Source organism: Aquarana catesbeiana, linkage group LG02 (genome assembly GCF_042186555.1).
Source record: "Aquarana catesbeiana isolate 2022-GZ linkage group LG02, ASM4218655v1, whole genome shotgun sequence".
Classification (NCBI taxonomy): Eukaryota; Metazoa; Chordata; class Amphibia; order Anura; family Ranidae; genus Aquarana; species Aquarana catesbeiana.
Genome location: NC_133325.1, coordinates 153169829 through 153183309, shown reverse-complemented (window position 1 = coordinate 153183309; position 13481 = coordinate 153169829). Strand labels below are relative to the sequence as shown.

The 13481-nt window shown below is 42.0% G+C and overlaps 1 protein-coding gene across 2 annotated transcripts in view; it reads left to right on the top strand.

Moving 5' to 3' along the window:
- The window catches only part of PPP1R1A (protein phosphatase 1 regulatory inhibitor subunit 1A), a 242199-nt gene that overhangs the window by 155606 nt on the left and 73112 nt on the right, over positions 1-13481 (top strand). The gene's annotated exons all lie outside the window — the stretch shown is intronic.

Here is a 13481-nt window from a genome sequence, read left to right as displayed (position 1 = left end):
TGTTTAGTGTGATTTTAATAAAATAAATATTCTGGATACAGGCATACTCCGCTTTAAGTACACTCACTTTACATACACTCACAAGTACGGACATACCCGCGAGTGTGCATAAAGTACCTCGCAAGTACAGACATCCCATGCTGCGCAGCCGCCGTATGGCCTGGAAGAGGCGGAGCTGCCACCCAGAGTTGTCGCCAGTGAAGAGGCTGCAAGTGAAGAGGCAAAGTTTCCGCCAGCCAGCCCAGAGTTACCTGCCAGCCAGCCCAGAGTGGCCCACCAGCTAGCCCAGAGTTGCCCGCCAGCCAGCCCAGAGTTACCCGCCAGCCAGCCCAGAGTTACCTGCCAGCCAGCCCAGAGTTACCTGCCAACCCAGAGTTACCTGCCACCCAACCCAGAGTTGCCCGCCAGCCAGCCCAGAGTTACTGCCTAAACATAAGTGGATTACTGTACAGTACTATTAACTTAATTCCCTGACCCCCCCACTACAGCCCATGGCGCTCCACTATAGGCCCTGATCCCCCCATTACCGCCCCTGCCCCCCCCACTACAGTCCCTGACCCTCCAGAGGAGAAAAAATGTATTGCTTCACTTTACTTACATTTTCGTTTTACATACATGCCTGTGTACTACACCATGAGAGGTCTCCTTTTTACCTCTATGTGAGCCAGCACGAGCATCCAGGAACCTAGGAGTAACATCAGCGGTACCTTCCCCAGGCTGCCTCTTTCTCCAGAGGACATGATCAATTATACTGTTTTTGACTACCTGTAATGGGGGTCAATACGCTCTGGTGAGTAGGATGCACATATGAATGTTGGTGAAAAGAAGACACACTGAGTCACGGGTGTTTTGATCACAGAAGTGGTTTTGCACAATCCATATGTTTATGGGACTACATTTTTTTGAGACTTCCTTGGAAGTTTATAACACTACATCACTTTATTGTTTCTATGAATGCACATGCACTTTATTCATTTTAAACGCGGTTAATTAATAATTTTTCAGTTTATTCCTTGTCAAGCTTTATGCTTTATAACATGCAGCTCTCATTCACAGACATAGTATTTATTAATATGTATTGTTATTACCATATGATTTATTAATTTTTTGCGCAGGTGCTCGGTTAATTTACTAAATTTTTATTAGTAAATATTCTACTGTTGAAAGAGGACTTTCAGTTCCCATAATGCTGCCCCCGTAATTATCCCCACCTGCACCGCCATCTTTGAAAATCTGGCACATGCGAATATCTGCTGAAAGGCGTTACCCAGCCTTTGGGATCTGGCAGGGATGTGTGGCACACCTGCACATGAGTTTCCCCACTAATGTGCAGTCGACTTAATGGCGTCCTCGCATATGCACATGGAAGACACTACACATGCACAGATGTGCTGAAGGTCTCTGCTTGGGTCCTGAAGGCTGGGTAGAGCCTTTTGGCACATCAACGCATGCGTGAAATTGAGTGCAACATTATTCTTGCCTAGGTGAAAAAGGAGCAGCACAATAAAGTCAAACGCCCTTGTTATCTAATTGTGAGAGAGTGAGGCTGCTGGAGCCAGATGCAAATAACTTGTATTTTGGGGTGAAGATCCACTTTAAGAGGGATCCCTGATAATAACCATTGCTCTATGGAACATCTTTATACTGTATATTACATGCTTCTCCCTGTCTACTGTTAAGTTGAAACTGACAAATGGATTCTAGCCCTTTCCTGAATGGTAATTGGGAGGTCAGCCTGTTATCCCTATTGAGTGATTTACAATAAAAACCTGTCATGAACACTACAGGCCTGTGTCTGAATAGGTTTATTCACATTGTCTATTGGCATGCCTCCTTGGTGCTTGATAGCGGCATGGCATAAGTGTTTTAACAGAATTATGAAAAAAAAAAGAAATCTAGGCTTTAAAACTGGCAGATCATTTCCTGTGCTGTCAGGTTCACTGTGCTATGTATAAACCTGTATAAGAGTCATCATTCATTTCTATTTCAGATCAGAATATGATTTCTTGCTGTTATTAGAGGAAGTTCACACACAATTATTTATTAAAGATAGTGGGTTTGATTTACTAAAGAACTAGGGACTGTAAGTTTGGAAAGTGAATGTTTTTCTAAGATTAGTAAATAGGTTGAAGCTTTGTTCACTTTGATCACCCAATCTTTTAAAAGAAAAAAAAATCCTGTTTTTTCATTCACCTTGCACATGATTAGATATTAAGATATTAAGTCAATTCCAATGTGTGTTACCCAACAGCAACCAACAGAATTTTAAATTTTTAGAATTATTAAGCATGTGGGCACCCTAAAAAAGTTTTCTTTTTATCAGTTGTGGACTGGCCTGTCCAGATTTTATTTTGATAGTGATTGCAAAATCGAATAGTTATGGGTGGTCTGAGTAAATATTGATGTTTTGAAGGAAGTAGGAATAATGACTTGGACTGGGCCTAGATCCTGACCAGAGGCCATGCAATGCACCTGCCTGTTTAGGCATCTTTACTATGGAATAAATGATTTGAAGTGCTGTATGTAGTGTCTGTTAGGGGTGGAGCATGTAATTAGTTTTAGGAAAAGCATTTCACACTAATGGCTCAGTAATCAATGTTCGAGTATTGTCAAGAGGGGGGCAGGGGGACTGGCTTATGGAAATGCAAATAGCAATAATGAGAAAGTTGTTCAGATATCATACAACAGGTATGTTTTGCCAGCTTATGATGTCTGCTTGTGTTCAATAAGTTCATTTAATAAGGCTGGCCATATATTATACAATTTTCTTGTACAAATTTCCTTTAGATTTACCAAAACCATATAATATGAGGTCAAACCTAAACACTTTAAATTTGTATTCAATCAGACAGGCCCTTGCACTACATAAAAGAAAATAAGGACAGAAGGCGCAACAGCTTTGCGCATTACCTTTGTGACATAGAATATATTTATTATATAAGTATTATACTCACAAATGCAATGGTAACATCAAGCACGAAATATAAAAAATCCAGGCCCCGTCCTACAAGGATCCGCTGGCCAGTAGAACCAGGGTGGGATGATGAAAGTCCAAAATGAGCTGACGCTCATTTTGTCCCCATGTCCCCTCTTCCTCAGAGTTTTGAGGGAGGAATACACCTGGGTTTTCCCTGACCTGTTGAGAGTGGCAGCACGACCGATGCAGAGGTGTGGTTTTTGAAGAGTCCCCCCACTTCTCAAGTCAAACCCACAGCAACCTTCTGAGTGCAGGAGCATTTTTTTCTTGTACTATATTTTCCTTGCACTACATAGTTTAAGTTAAAGCTAAAGGAAATTGAATAAGAAAATTGTATATAAATGTATGGCCTTACTAACTTTTCTCTTTGACACAGATTTACGTTAAAACGAAAAGAAGTTGCCATCTTTGCCTCTGTTTGATCTGTAGTTGACATGATGCTGCACATGTGATCAGCTATGACACCAGTCATTTGACAGCTTGACAAATCAGTTGACAGTTGCATTGCATACTAGCACATTATGTGACACTTACCTGCAAACGAAGAACGCGCTGTCCCTGCTGGAGGCCGCATCCATGTTCACCCCTCTTCTTTCCAGGGCCGCGGACTCAGGCTCTGTGACTGGCCAGAGTGGCGTGACGTTCCTCGCGAGCGCGCAGGAGCCACCAGTCACGGCACTCGCTAGTGACATCATCGGCGCAGTACAAAGTAAATATCTCCTAAATGGTGCACGTTTAGGAGATATGTACTGTACCAATAGGTAAGCCTTATTATAGGCTTACCTATAGGTACAACTTGAAAATGGAGGTTTACAACCTCTTTAAGACCAATTCTAAGATGGCATACAGAGACAGGTGGAGAGCATGTCTCTATATGCTGTGTAGCAGGGCAACATGTGTTCTGCCAATACATTCCCCCCCCCCCCCACTATTACTGGTTGTTAATCGTAGTTTTCTATGTGCACTTAGAGTGACCAATGTTGATTCAGTGCCAAAATTTGTGGTCACTACACGTGTTGCGAACTACCCCTAAAATATAGAGATTTATAGCTTAGCCACTGAAGGGAACTCAACCCAGATACTCTGTATCTCTTAACACTTGGAGTAAGATATCAGTTACATAGGGAATGCATTGTTTTCAATAGGCTGACTTACTCATAGGGTTCGATTTACTAAAGAAATAGAGAATGTAGCTTCGTGAATGAGGTAATTCTCTGTGCCTGCCCACTGCTGACATATACCTAATCTGTGCAGAAACAATGAACATGTTATTTCCTGATATCTTGGGAAATAGTACATTCTTTTTTTTTTTCCTTCCGAGATCTCACAGATTAACTACAGGAGCAAGCGCTGGGGATATAGCCTTTCCAGGAGGCAGCTGTGAGGTTCTGGCTATGTCACCAATGCCTACTGCATACCAGGATATACATAACATGTGAGGTGACAAATAAAGCTTTCATTCTTTTTTTTATATTTTAAAAATGTTTAAGCTGCATATACCTGAGATTTTTGTGTTGGGGGGGGACGACGACAATTCCCTTTAAAAACAGATCTGTTACAATAGTGCACCAAAAGCTGCATCAGAAAAACCTTGCTTTATTTGTTGTAATGCCTAGTTTATATTTGTGGATGGGGATGTGTAATATCATCCAGTAAATCCACGTTTGCGCTGTCCCCACCACTTCCCCTAAGCTGTAAAGGCAGCCAAAAAGATGTATACACATGCTTTGCAAATAATCCCTGCTGTTGCAATTAGTGGGGGAGTGAGGGAGTGGGGGAGTGGGGGAGCAATACTTCCCCTCACCTCCTGTCACTGTCTGTTTACCCTAAAAGCCTGCACCATCACGCCACACCTGTGTGCATTGTGGTTGGAGGTGGTTGCTGCATGGTGGCGCAGGCTTTTAGAGGTTAAAACAGGCAGCGAAGAAGCGACATAACGCCTCCTCACCACCTGTCAAACACTTTCTGAAAAGTGATCACCACGGTTTGCTGTTCAGGGGGCGAAGCTAGTATAAATGAGCCCTTAATGATCCTCAATGGTTCTGTTTTTCTGTTCTACATTATGGCGGTAGTACTTGGAAAAATATAGTTAAAATACATTACCTAACAGATAAAGTGACACCCACGTATAGCCCGCATCAATAAGGTTATATGGTTAATGAGAAGATATCTTTCTTTTGGGGTTACCTCTAGCAAATGTACCTGCTTGTTCAATTGTACTAATTATGCCTTCTTTTATCCTTCACTAATGAGACCATCTGTCTGCATGTCTTTTGCTTAGGGATGCTTGAGTATTTGGCAGTCATATAATACAATTTTTTTTAAATCAAATTAATTTCCTTCTTATGAAGATCTCCACACCTTGAAAAAAGAATGGCTTTCTAAATATTCTATGCAAAGGTGTGCTGGGCTGGGAGCGTTCAGCTCTATACGAGTGACTAATTAGAGTGCTGGTGAAGAGGAGGGTTAATTGCAGCAGCTGTTTGATCTAATAACATAAAAAAACTATTCTTCATGGAGATGGTTGCAGAGAGAGCCTGTGGGAAAGGATGTAATATCTCATTCTGCTTGACCTGGTTGGATGGGGCAGAAATCAATGTGCAGATCAGAGAAATGTTTTCTCTAAAATGATCTTTCTCACTCATGAGATCCTGCTTAGATATTAGAACCTTATCCTTTCCATGTTAATACCCCAGTTTATTTGAGTTTAGACTGGTGTGGTGTCATGTCGGGAAAACAAAAGGTGCCCTTTCCATCCTGGGTGTGTAGAATACAGATACATCTGTCAGTAGAACCCTCTGATACATGGCTGGAGGTGAAAGAGGTGATATATAAAAAGCTAAATGTCACATAATTCATTTATCCTCTAAAATGAACACCTCTGTCCCCCTCTAAAATATTTAATGAATATTACTGTTACTGATACATAGACATAATTAAATAGAATTATAAAATATATATGAATTGTATAAATCCCATACTGTATCTTATATATAAAATATATCATTTTCATATAAATCCCCTTTTTCCTGTATTATTTAAAAATGAATTCCAATCAAGATCATTTTAACATAATTATATTCTTCTAGCTTGGATCTTTGTAAGTAGGTATGTGACAAATATAAATAAAAATCAATCTGCACAGTCAAAATAACATGCAATCATAGGCGTGCGCAGGGGGTGCACACCCTAATCACCCCAAGCGCATTAGCATTATCATTAGCATTATAGGAAATATCTCCCTCTGACCAGCTCTGCCATTAATAAAGTGCTACCATACCTCTCTTTCACTGCATCGGCTCTGCCATAAGAGTATGTGTAATATACATATACACATACATACATACATACACGAGCATGTGTGTTTGAGCTTTGGGGTGCACACCCTAATGCAACAAGCTGCGCACACCTATGCATGCAATAATACAAATAAACCAAGTTGCAGCTATAAGACCATTAGAGTGGACCCACAACACTCCCTATGTAGACATCAAAAATACATAAATATATATATATACATACACACATATGCAGACACACACACACACACACACACACACACAGTATCTCACAAATGTGAGTACACCTCACATTTTTGTAAATATTTTATTATATCTTTTCATGTGACGACACTGAAGAAATGACACTTTGCTACAATGTAAAGTAGTGAGTGTACAGCTTGTATAACAGTGTAAATTTGCTGTCCCCTCAAAATAACTTAACACACAGCCATTAATGTCTAAACCGCTGGCAACAAAAGTGAGTACACCCCTAAGTGAAAATATTCAAATTGGGCCCAAATTTCAATATTTTGTGTGGCCACCATTATTTTCCAGCACTGCCTTAACCCTCTTGGGCATGGAGTTCACGAGAGCTTCACAGGTTGCCACTGAAGTTCTCTTCCACTCCTCCATGATGACATCACTGAGCTTGTGGATGTTAGAGACCTTGCACTCCTCCATCTTCCATCTGAGGATGCCCCACAGATACTCAATAGGGTTTAGGTCATGCTTGGCCAGTTCATCACCTTTACCCTCAGCTTCGTTAGCAAGACAGTGGTCGTCTTGGAGGTGTGTTTGGAGTCGTTATCATGTTGGAATACTGCCCTGCGGCCCAGTCTCCTAAGGGAGAGGATCATGCTCAGCTTCAGTATGTCACAGTACATGTTGGCATTCATGGTTCCCTCAATGAACTGTAGCTCCCCAGTGCCGGCAGCACTCATGCAGCCCCAGACCATGACACTCCCACCACCATGCTTGACTGTAGGCAAGACACACTTATCTTTGTATTTCTCACCTATTTATCGCTACACACGCTTGACACCATCTGAACCAAATAAGTTTATCTTGGTCTCATCAGACCACAGGACAGGGTTCCAGTAATCCATGTCCTTATTCTGCTTGTCTTCAGCAAACTGTTTGTGGGCTTTCTTGTGCATCATCTTTAGAAGGGGATCAATTCTGGGACGACAGCCATGTAGACCAATATGATGCAGTGTGCGGCGTATGTTCTGAGCACTGACAGGCTAACCTCCCACCCCTTCAACCTTTGCAACAATGCTGGCAGCACTCATACGCTTATTTCCCAGAGACAACTTCTGGATATGATGCTGAGCACGTGCACTCAACTTCTTTGGTCGACCATGATGAGGCCTGTTCTGAGTAGAACCTGTCCTGTTAAACAGCTATATGGTCTTGGCCACAGTGCTGCAGCTCAGTTTCAGGGTCTTGGCAATATTCTTATAGCCTAGGCCATCTTTATGTAGAGCAACAATTTTTTTTCAGATCCTCAGAGAGTTCTTTGCCATGAGGTGCCATGTTGAACTTCCAGGGACCAGTATGAGACAATGAGAGCGATAACATCAAATTGAACACACCTGAGACCTTCTAACACTAACTAGTCACATGACACCGGGGAGGGAAAATGGCTAATTGGGCCCAATTTGGACATTTTCATTTCATTTCATAATATATTACCCTCCACTTTAGGTAGGTGTTAGAAGTAAGATTTTTGTAATTGCAGGTAAATTTAATCAATTTAATCAGGCCTAGCTGTAAGCTAGGCCTGTTTGTTTTGATCTGTGTCAGCTGGGAGTGGCTCAGTGTAGGCTGGTGACTCACAGATAGCATCATCTTTCGGTTACCTCTATTCTGCTTCTAGAGGATTCTTGTCAGGGCTGGGCTCAGCCCTTCCTTCTCTGAGCTGGCCGCTCAGCTGTCGGCTAATTGCCAGCTCCCATCTCTCTCCACAGTTACTCAGCTGTTGTTAATATCCTGCTCGTCAGTCCTGCCTACTTAAGCCGTCCAGTCCAGAGGGTCTCTGCCTTCACCTTGGTCAACATCACAAGAAACATCTCCTGCATTTCTGTTTAAAGACTGGCTTTGCTGACTTCCCTTCTGGCTCCAGACCCTGCTTGCTGTTCCACTACTTTGATCCCTGAATTCTGGCATGGCTGACTATCCGTTCTGGTTACTGAACTCTGGCTATGTTTTGGCTATGTTTGTTCTTTTTACTTTTATTATTAAACAAGTGTGATTTAACTGTACTTCTGTCTCGGTCTGATTTCATGGTTTCTGACAATTCTAGAAGGAAGAAGGGGAAGAGAGGTGGAGCTGTCTGGGGTGTCTTAGGGAGCCCTGACCAATCCCCAACTAGGATTAGCAGAGGTCAGGCCTCCTTGATATACCCAGGGCCAGACCAGCTGGGGAGGAGTTGTCGGGTGGAAGAAGCTGAAGATGGAGCACTAGGTTTTCAGGGCCTTTGAGGCCCTCCCCAGTCTGAGGGGGGTGTGACTTTGGGCCTGAGGGGTTCGGGTGCAAGTCAGAGCCTTGCTGAGAACTAAAGAAGGATCTGGACAGGAGGCCCAGAGAGGAACCGAGAAAGCCAACAGAAACTAGTGTTGCCAGGCAAGTTTTCAGGAGGGATCCACTGGAGTGCAGCCAGGAGGGCTGGTGAGTGACAGGCACAGTTGGGAATGCTGGGGAGGCATGTCCGAACAGACTGGGAGAGTGCAGTCTGAGATGGATGTAGAGCCAGCAGGAGAGACTGTGATGTCATGGGCTGTAGAGTCGGGCAGCTACAGCCAGGAGGGCTGGCGAGGCCTGAAGAGGACTGACGGGGAGCAGTAGTCCACCAAAACGTCATCTAGCACTAAAGAATTTTCTATTTTTGTTGCTACACTAAAGGGGCCTGTGGTCCCTGCCTGCAAATAGCAGTTGCTGAGGCCTGACAGAGTTAGAGTTGGGCCTACCATGTGATAACTGTACCAGGAACCACATCTTGTACAGAAGAGGAAGGGACAGTCTGCAAATAAGCATTGTGCTGGAGGAGACTGAAGCTCTAGAAGTATAAATAGGGGTTTCAACTAATCATCCAATCGATTCTACTATTAACGTTGGGCATCCCATAATTTCCCTTACCTTATCCAGGTTCAATATCCCTCAATAAAATACAAAACAAACATATGGACTGTTCATCGTCTCAAGAGTGACTGGAAAGTGAATGTTGGGCTGGGCACGGTGACAGGTGGACCACAATATCCAACAGTCCCTACTAGGGTACCGCTACATATACAGTTGTGCTCATTAGTTTACATACCCTGGCAGAATTTATGATTTCTTGGCCATTTTTCAGGGCCTATGAATGATAACACAAAAAACTTTTCTTTCACTCATGGTTAGTGTTTGGCTGAAGCCCTTTATTATCAATCAACTGTGTTTACTCTTTTTAGATCATAATGGCAACAGAAACTAGCCAAATTACCCTGATCAAAAGTTTACATACCCCAGTTCTTAATACCGTGTTTTGCCCCCTTTAACATCAATGACAGCTTGAAGTCTTTTGTGGTATTTGTGAATGAGGCTCTTTATCCTCTCATTCCTCTTGGCAAAAAGCCTCCAGTTCCTGTAAATTATTGGGCTGTTTTACATGAACTGCACTTTTGAGATCTCCCCAGAGTGGCTCAATGATATTGAGGTGTTTCACAGTAAGAATTGTGTACCTTTAATCATAGGTCTTGTTGACTCCTCTCCAAATGTAGCGTTTATGGTTGTGGCCAAAAAGCTCAATTTTCGTCTCATCACTCCAAATGACTTTGTGCCAAAAGGTTTGAGGCTTGTCTCTGTGCTGTTTGGTGTATTGTAAGTGGGATCCTTTGTGGCATTTGCGTAGTAATGGCTTTCTTCTGGCGACTTGACCATGCAGCCCATCTTTCCTCAAGTGCCTCCTTATTGTGCTTCTTGAAACAGCCACACCACATGTTTTCAGAGAGTCCTGTATTTCACCTGAAGTTATTTGTGTTTTTTTCTTTGCGTCCCGAACAATTTTCCTGGCAGCTGTGGCTGAAATTTTAGTTGGTCTACCTGACAGTGGTTTGGTTTCAACAGAAACCCTTAATTTCCACTTCCTAATTGGAGTTTGAACACTGCTGATTGGCATTCTCAATTCCTTGGTTATCTTTTTATATCCCTTTCCTGTTTTATACAGTTCAACTACTTAACTAATAGCCATTCAAACCCCTTTGTTTCAACTTGTGTGCATGTTATCAGGCCAAAATCACCAGGGTATGTAAACTTTTGATCAGGGTCATTTGGTAGTTTCTGTTGTCATTCTGATTTAAAAAGAGCAAACACAGTTGATTTATAATAAATGGCTTTAGCCAAACACTAGCCATGAGTGAAAGAAAAGCTTGTGTTATCATTTATGGGTTTCCTCCGGGTACTCCGGTTTCCTCCCACACTCCAAAGACGTGCTGGTAGGTTAATTGTATCCTGTCTAAATTGGCCCTAGTATAGGTATGAATGTGAGTTAGGGACCTTAGATTGTAAGCTCCTTGAGGGTATAGGGACTGATGTGAATGTATAATATATATGTAAAGCGCTGCGTAAATTGACGGCGCTATATAAGTACCTGAAATAAATAAATAAAATAAATAAATAAATAAATATAAAAGTCCAGCATCCCATGTGCTCTCATATATTCTCCATAGAAAAATTGAGACACCCATGCTCTACACCATGTGATTTATCAATCTCTGAGGTCAAATATCACACAAATCTCTCTTTACCAAATTAGATGTATTTCCCCTTTAAATCCGCCTTCATATACTGCTCTCTGTATACCTCCCATCCAGCTCATCCATATTTAAGTATCATCATACAAACTATACCTCCCATCCAGTTCATCCATATTTGAGTATCATCATTTCCCTGCATCCAATTCGCATGTCAGGAGATTGCGACCGCCTCCTCGTCCAACCAGAGCTAGTTCACACATCCTTGCAGGGGCTCCGGAGCGAATTGCACAGGAGTCCTGTGCGTCTTCTGGTCGGTTTCAGGTCTGAATTCAGCCAAAAATTCAGACTAAAATCGGACCTGAAACTATGAATAGGGACGCATCAGACCCCTGCTGTAAGCTGCTTCGTGTGGAAGTGTGAACCCAGCTTGAACCACTTACAAAACAAACAGCACAACCATGTGCTATAATCAGCACTTTACATAAGCTCCAGGCGAAAACTGTGCCGGTCTCACCACACAGCAATCCTGGTCTCTAAATGTGTGATGACGTCATTGGCTTTAGGCTCTGCCCCTCCCCCCCCCCCAGTACGCGTTGTGCCCGGTAGGACTTTTTCAGCCGGACTTCTTTTTTTTTTAATTTTCACTCTGCACAAGTGCCTTTTAGAGAACACTTCTGCATTTTCTCAATGCATGCAAAGTATTCTTTGATTGGATGAAGTGGAGATCATGACGTCACCACCCTGCCTCTTCACCTCGTTCAATAGGAGACACTTTGCATTTAATAGGAAAATGCAATGTGTTACCTAAATGGTGCCCATGCCGAGCAAGCAACATCCTGTGTTCACAAAGCAGCAGGGTAGCCATCTGGCATAGGACCCAAAAGCTAGTGGAGAACACTGTACTAGCGGTGCTTACTACAGTGATTTCCAGCTTCCAAGGGGATCCCATAGGTATGGCACATACATACTTACAATGGTCCAAGCTAGAACAATATGACTATGTACAGGTTACCGTACCTGAAATTCAGTTTTAATGATAAGGTAAATCAACCTCCTGTGCACTCACTGTAGGACACACACACTGGAGAGTGCGTTTTCAGAAAAGAAGGGAGGACTGTAGGGGTAAGAGGATCTGAAGAACAACTGGACAACCAAACTACTCAAACCAATACTTTCAACTTCATTCAGGTGGAAATTACGTTATGTATCATGAAGGAACAGTTGTAGGATTATCTGTCCATAAGAGAATCAGACACCCAGGCTCTACCAATGCACCATAATTTACCTAAAATTGCACGTACCCTTTTTTGAAACCAAATGCTCAGCAACACACAGCCATGAATTTCCATGTGTTGGGGCATGCTACAACACAGGTGTGTTGCCTTATTGCAAATGCAACCCAGCAATGCTGTTATATGTGTCACTGACCGTTGCTGTGTAAATGAGCTTTCAACATTTTAAAGATTTGAAGTACATAAGGTGTGGTACCAAGGAATCAACAACTGTACATAAGAAAAAACTCTGAATTTAACCCCACTGTATTCTTTACATTTCCAGAGGGGATTTGTTCTTTTGCTGCAACTTCTCACCCCCACAGGAGTCATATAATTTCTTCGAACTCCTGCCACTTTTGCTCAAGCTTGATATGCAAATCTGAAGAAAATGTAAAAAAAGGCACATGACCTAGTAAGAAAGTTATTGAACCAGATCATTTTTCATAATTGTGGTCTTTAATTTCTAATAAAGTAGCTAATGCCAAATATCCCCAGAATGGTAAAATTAAGTGCCCTTTCCTCTACTTTTCATTTAATCAAAAATGACTAGTTTTAACCTTCAGCTTATAATGATCTTATTATCTATGATATGATCTGGAAATCCATCACCGAATAGCTGATTAAAGGCTTCATTTTTAAATTGTAAATGGCTCTTAATATTGAGGAAGTAATCTTTTAGTATATCTATTTATATGAATCTCTGAAAATACATGTATCTCGTCAATTAATTACTATCACCATCTAAAGATTAATTTAACTGGGCTCATTACTAATTGAAGATTCCATTACTTCATTGAAATATATCAGTAGGATCATTAATTAATAATAATGTCTTTGGGATTTTAAGAAACTTACTGTGTGGCTCCAAAAAAAAATCAGATGTCATTCTCTTAATTAATATTGAACTTTACTTTGCATCATCTTTATCAATCTAAAGACAGTGAAATGTGAGGCTGAGTTGATGGATGTTAGTCTTTTTTCAACCTTATTAACTATGTAACTATATTAACTATATAAGTGTAAATGTCACGGTACTACTTACAGTGAGCCCATAGGCGAGCAGGTGACACGGGATCCCCCAAGGAGTCTAAGGGCCAGCCGGCATTCTGCCAGGGACCCCCTCATGAGGGTTTGGGCTTAGCTGCGTGCTGACCCCAGGTCACGACCCCTGGGTTAACCCCGCTCGCTAGGGAAGTACCAGAAGACACTGTCAGAC